This window comes from Bos indicus x Bos taurus, chromosome 16 (assembly GCF_003369695.1).
Source record: "Bos indicus x Bos taurus breed Angus x Brahman F1 hybrid chromosome 16, Bos_hybrid_MaternalHap_v2.0, whole genome shotgun sequence".
In the NCBI taxonomy this organism is placed as follows: Eukaryota; Metazoa; Chordata; class Mammalia; order Artiodactyla; family Bovidae; genus Bos; species Bos indicus x Bos taurus.
The window spans coordinates 44,610,571-44,617,322 of record NC_040091.1 but is presented as its reverse complement, the minus strand read 5'-3'; the positions used below and the strand labels follow the sequence as shown (position 1 = coordinate 44,617,322).

At 43.0% G+C, this 6,752-nt stretch overlaps 1 pseudogene; it reads right to left on the bottom strand.

The window, feature by feature from the left end:
• Positions 1-3,273: 3,273 nt before the first annotated feature.
• Positions 3,274-4,187, bottom strand: LOC113906179 (annotated as a pseudogene).
• Positions 4,188-6,752: the final 2,565 nt, after the last annotated feature.

The window sequence follows — 6,752 nt, the reverse complement described above, 5'->3', positions numbered from 1 at the left end:
GAGCTGTCACATATTGCTTGTCCGATCACTTTGGAAAGCAGTTTGTCAGTTTCTCATAAATTTATGTGTATGATTCAATTCCACTCCTAGTTACTCATCCAAGATAAATGAAACGTAAGTCTATAGAAAGACTTGCACACAAATGTTTATAGCATCTTTATTAATAATAATTGCCAAAGAACTAAAAATAACGAGACTGTCCATCCACAGGTGAGTGGATACATAAATTGTGATATATCCATGCAAACATTATTACTCAATACAAAGAAACAAATGAATGATTCACATAAATGACTTTCTAAAAAAATGTGCTAGGTGAAGGAAGCCAGGTGCAAAAGAGTATCTACTGTATCATTCTATTCATGTGACACTTTAGGAAGGACAACTTGAGCCTAGAAAGCAGATCTCTGGTTGCCTTGGGTCAAGTGTGTTTGCTCCAGATTTACTGGGAAAGAACACAAGAGAAGTTTGGAGTGTTATAAATGTTCTATATATTTTTTTTTATGATTTGTTTTTTGATATGGACCATTTTTTAAAGTCTTTATTGGATTTGTTACAATATTGCTTCTGTTTTATGCTTTGGTTTTTCGGCAGAGAGGCAAGTGAGATCTTAGTTCCCTGGTCAAGTATCAAATCTGTATCCCCTGCATTAGAAGGTGAAGTCTTAACCACTGCACCACAAGTGAAATCCCCGATACAGTTTTATATCTTCATTGTGATTGTAGTTACATGGATATATTATTAATATATATTTGTCAAAAGTCATCAAATTGTATACTTAAAATATATCTATTTTATTTTGTATATATTCTATCTCAATAATATTCATAGTTGATATTTTGACTGGTTTGATCTCCTTGCAGTCCAAGGGACTGCCAAGAGTCTTCTCTAGCACCACAATTCTGATGTGAAGCTCAAGGACTGACGTTGAAGCTGAAGCTCCAGAACTCTGGCCACCTGATGCCAAAAGCTGACTCACTGGAAAAGACCCTGATGCTAGGAAAGATTGAAGGCACAAGAAGAAGGGGCTGGCAGAGCATGAGATGGTTAGATAGCATCGCTGACTCAATGGACAGGAATCTGAGCAAACTCTGGGAGATAGTGAAGAACAGGGAAGCCTGGCATGCTGTACTCCATGGGGTCACAGTGAGTCGGACACAACTTAGTTACTGAACAGCGACAACAGTTACCTCAGTAAAGTTGCATTTACATCTCGGGGACTCTATTCATCTTGCAAAACTGAAACTATATGCCCTTAAACAGCTTATTTCCCCTCCCCCACTCCTGGCAACCACCATTCTACTTTCTGTCTCTATGAATTGGACCACTCTAAGTACCAATGGCAACCCACTTCAGTACTCTTGCCTGGAGAATCCCATGGACAGAGGACCCTGGTAGGCTGTGATCCACAGGGTCACGAAGAGTCTGACACGACTGAGCGACTTTGCTTTCACTTTTCACTTTCACGTGTTGGAGAAGGAAATGGCAACCCACTCCAGTGTTCTTGCCTGGAGAATCCCAGGGACGGTGGAGCCTGGTGGGCTGCCATCTATGGGGTCGCACAGAGTCGGACACGACTGAAGCGACTTAGCAGCAGCAGCAGCAAGTACCTCCTAGAAGTGGAATCGTACAGTATTTGTCTTTTTGTAGCTGGTTTATCTCCCTTAGCTCAATGTCCTCAAGTGTCGTCCATTCAAACATAATTTTGAGGGGCCATCATAATGACTTCCTAAAAGCTCATGGAACCTCCGCTTTGCCACATGGATCTGTGTCTGCAGATGTCCTGCCGACGGTACTCAGTGCAGACAGATGTACTGGCTGACCGTACGCCTTGTGGTCCTAGCTGGCACGCCTGTCCTTTCTTGGTACCACCCTCACCCCCTTGTTCTACCATGGCTATCTTGCAGTGGGGATGTTTCCTTCCCACCCCCACCCCCCAGAGTTTGAAACTGGCTGCAAAATAATGAAACCCACAGACTGAGAAGTAAGAACATATTAGGTAAAGATAATTCCTAGTAAACAAAAGGGAGGGGGTGGAAGTCCTTTCACTAAGGGAGGAGAAAGTCAGCAGGAGTGAGCCTAGGACATTGCCTGAAGCCCTCAAGGACACAGTGACCCCCCAGCTTCCTGTGTACAGTTGATCTGCCTTTCCCAACACACCTTGACTGGCCTGAATTCACAGCTTGATGTGCAGCTAAGACGCATGTGCTGCAGATAGATATTATCCCTGTTGCTGTTGTTCAGTCTCTAAGTGGGGTCCAGCTCTTTGTGACCCCACAGACTGTAGCCCACCAGGCTCCTCTGTCCATGGAATTCTCCAGTCAAGAATATTGTAGTGGGTTGCCACTTCCTTTTCCAGAGGATTATTCCAGACCAGTATTCAAACCCAAGTTTCCTGCTTGGCAAGAGATTCTTTACCACTGAGCCACCAGGGAAGCCCTAGGTAGATGTCATAGCAGCAAGTAATTATGGTTTGCATTGCCTATTTTGAGGTACAAAGGCAACTGATTTTTGAAGCTGGTGGTTATCAAGGATAGAATCTGTGATTATGTCAATGTTTATCTAGGACCCTAATGTGCTAAGCATTTGTTATGATTACCAAATAAAGGAGCAGCACAGGGAAGCAATGTGGCCTTGATACTTTGAAGTTTCAAGGTGAAAGGGACCAGTTGCAAGGGCAGTCTGAGTGACTGGACAATTAGTAGGTGAGTACCCTGTGGATAAGTATAGGGTGAAAGGGTGAAAGTGTTAGTCGTTTCAGTCATGCTCAACTCTTTGCGACCCCAAGGACTGTAGCCTGCCAGGCTTCCCTGTCCAAGTGATTTCCCAGGCAAGAATACTGCAGTGTGTAACCACTTCCTTCTCCAGGGGAACTTCCTGACCCAGAGATCAAACTCTGATCTCTTGCACTGCAGGTGGATTCTTCACCACTGAACCACCAGGGAGGATCTTAAGTGTGTGGTACATATATTTAAAGAAATATAATCCAAACTATTTTTAGGAAGAAGAAGCAGTTAAGATGTTGATTATATTTGAGAGACAAGATCTATAAATCATAGTTACCAAGTCAAAAGAATGCTTTGGGTCTTCTGGAGGGATACTAGAGACAGACACATTATTGTCATTTTTTATATTACATGAATACATGGTGAGTGAGTGAATAAACATATTTAGCTAATTACTTGTCTTCCTGGCTCTCATGTCAGACAGAGAAAAATGCCCTTTCTATTTATTTATTTATTTTGGCAAATTATAGCTTTAGTTTGATATCAATCATGATGGGGTAAGGTTACCCAAACCTGGTGTTACTCTGGCTCCTTTGAAGATGTTTTATTTCACATAAAGCTACCCTGAAAGGAAAAATTTTTAAATAATATGAATAGAAAAGTTTAATATATTTTGATGCTTTCACAAATACAGTTAAATGCCAGACATGCTTCATCCGTCTGATGATTAGTTAGCATTGACAAATCAATTTCAAATGGCTAGAGAGAATCTACCAGGTCATCCTCAGTCCATTCTTCCTCCTCATGTTTGGATTTCTTTGAAACATAATCATCATCTTCGTAACCTTTTCTCTTCTTCGTAACTACATTAAGTGCAAGCTCAGCAGAGTGACACCTCTCCAGCTTCTGTTTCAGAAAGCAACTTCTTCAGGTTTGGGTGGTTCGTATTTTTTTACCAAGTTCCTCATGCTTTTCATTATATCTAGTAATTGTGACAAGGAAGTTCTGTTCTCCTTGAGCATCAGACTTTCTGATAAATAACTTTCCATAGTAATTCCTGCTCTGGATGCACTAGATAAAATGGCAGTTAGAGCAATCTGGGAAGGTGTGTATAAAAGGTGAGCATCCGTCAATGCAACTCTATTAAGAAAGTCATCAGCTGTTTTCCTCAAAATCTCTGGATTCTCCAACAGGGGATAGCGAGTCTTTAAATCAATGGGTCTATAATAGCCCTCAAAGGGTCTATAAGGATTGTGGACAATAAGGTGGAAATTAAGTTGCTGTATAAGCAGTTCATATTCCAGAATCTGTTCGAGGGCTTTCTCTTGTACAAGAGGGCTCTCCCACAGATTTCCAACAAAACTGTGGTCTAGATACATTGAATTCATCTACTTTGCAAGCCAAAAATTCACAAGTGAGCATTATTATCCAGGGGTGATATTTCATTACTGAGTTATTAAGATAAAAGCTCTTGAAATACATACAAGCTGTACCCTGGAAAATCCCATGGACAGAGGAACCTGGCGGGCTACAGTCCACGCAGTCACAAAAGAGTTGCACATGACTTAGCACCACAACAGATCTTGACATTGCTGGCTTAAACAGCGAACAGAATTCCAATAATCTTTTCTCATAATATTTGCAGAGCGTTATTTCTTCATGAGGTTCAAGAAAGACTGGGTCATTTGAAAGAACTTCCGCTTACAAGTTCCTGCCTGTGTTCTCCAGCCTTTCAAACACTCTGCTTCCGCCACACACGATCAAGAGCATTCTGGAGACCAGCTCTGCGATTTCTGAACTCCTCCTTTGCACCTGTGGCTCTGTCCGCCGGGAAAGTCCTTTCCCCATCTTCTCCACACCAGCCACTAAGAGAAACCTACCCCTGGTACATTAGCATCCTACAAGGGTCTTCTTTGCCTTGTTACTGACTATACAGTCCGCCGCTCGACTGAGGGGATGGACGGCGTTGTCCATCTCCTTACCTACTGTACCTGGCAAGGTGCTCGCTGTTGATTAGATGGATAAACGCACTCTTCGCCTAAGAGGCGGGAGGGAGGTGTGGGGTAAGTCCTGGGGGAGGGAGGGACAGGCAAGAGTTTTCAGAGCCCAAGGCCTAAGGGCGGTAGCCCGAGCCCTCACCTTCCGGTTCCGCCACTGCTTTGCATTTGAATTTGCGGTTGGATCGGCGGTAACCGCGCCAGCTGCTCCTCCCTGGCGAAAGTCCAGTGCCTCTTCTGGCTACTGTTGTGGTACATAGGGAAATCAGAGGCGAGGCCTAGGGAGTCTGTGGAGAGAAGACCGAGAACTGTACAAAACCTGACGTAAAGCACCTAAGCCACCTCCCGGATCCCACGGAAACCGCCCCTCCTCTATTTAAAATGGATATCTTTTCCTTTTCCCTGAACCAAGACCCTCAGACCACGTGTCTATCTTCTTAATTTCATTTCTAGGACATGATTGATTAATAAATGAATTATCTAGTCCAGTGGTGATAACATTTTTTGCATGAGGTCAAGTCAGGAAAAATGAAAATTTGGAGGTGGGGGGATTTTTTCCCCCGTTTAAATATGACAAGACTTTCAGCCTCATGGAATATATGTAGACTTTCAAAATTAAGATTATCTTCTTTTTTAAAATTTCAATTAATTAATTTTTGGGTTCTGCTGGGTCTGTGTTGCTGCATGAACTTTTCTCTAATTGTGACAAGCAGGTTTCTCATTGCAGAGGCTGCTGTTGTTCTGGAGCCCAGGCTCTAGAAGCTGTGTGGGCTTCAGTAGCTGTGGGATGTGAGCTCAGTAGTTGCCCCCCAGGCTCTAGAGCACAGGCTCAATAGCTGTGGCACACGGCCCAGTTGCCTCGTGGCATGTGGGATCTTCCCAGACCAGGGATCGAACTCACTTCTGCTGCATTGGCAGGCAGATTCTTTACCACCGAGCCACTGGGAAGCCTAAATTATCTTCTTGATTCAGTCATCAGGTGTGCTTGTGAAAATGGAACTGTGTTGTAGAGATCTGGGCAAAAATTTAAAAAAAAAAAGAGTTAAAAAAAAAAGTTGCTATGCAATAAAATTAAAATTTTTCTTCTAATCTTTTATCCAAAAATTAGATCTTGTCCTGTGTAATGGCAAGAATTGGTCTGTAAGCTCAACATCATTGATATGGACCCTTGGAGGTTAGGGTATCGACCTCTAACTGTAACCAGTGAGACACAGATAGTATCTACCTTACATCTTCCACTCAACAGCAGTGTAGCTTAAAATAAGACATTTAATGACTGGTACAAAATACAATAATACTTTAGCCATATTGTATTCAGTTCAGTTCAGTTCAGTTCAGTTGCTCAGTCGTGTCAGACTCTTTGCGACCCCATGAATTGCAGCACACGAGGCCTCCCTGTCCATCACCAACTCCTGGAGTTCACTCAAACTCACGTCCATCGAGTCAGTGATGCCATCCAGCCATCTCATCCTCTGTCGTCCCCTTCTCCTCCTGCCCCCAATCCCTCCCAGCATCAGAGTCTTTTCCAATGAGTCAACTCTTCCCATGAGGTGGCCAAAGTACTGGAGTTTCAGCTTTAGCATCAGTCTTTCCAAAGAACACCCAGGACTGATCTCCTTCAGAATGGACTGGTTGGATCTCCTTGCAGTTCAAGGGACTCTCAAGAGTCTTCTCCAACACCACAGTTCAAAAGCATCAATTCTTCCGTGCTCAGCCTTCTTCACAGTCCAACTCTCACATCCATACATGACCACTGGAAAAACCATAGCCTTGACTAGACGAACCTTTGTTGGCAAAGTAATGTCTCTGCTTTTGAATATGCTATCTAGGTTGGTTATAACTTTCCTTCCAAGGAGTAAGCATCTTTTAATTTCATGGCTGCAATCACCATCTGCAGTGATTTTGGAGCCCCAACAAATAAAGTCTGACACTGTTTCCACTGTTTCCCCATCTATTTCCCATGAAGTGATGGGACCAGATGCCATGATCTTGGTTTTCTGAATGAGCTTTAAGCCAACTTTTTCACTCT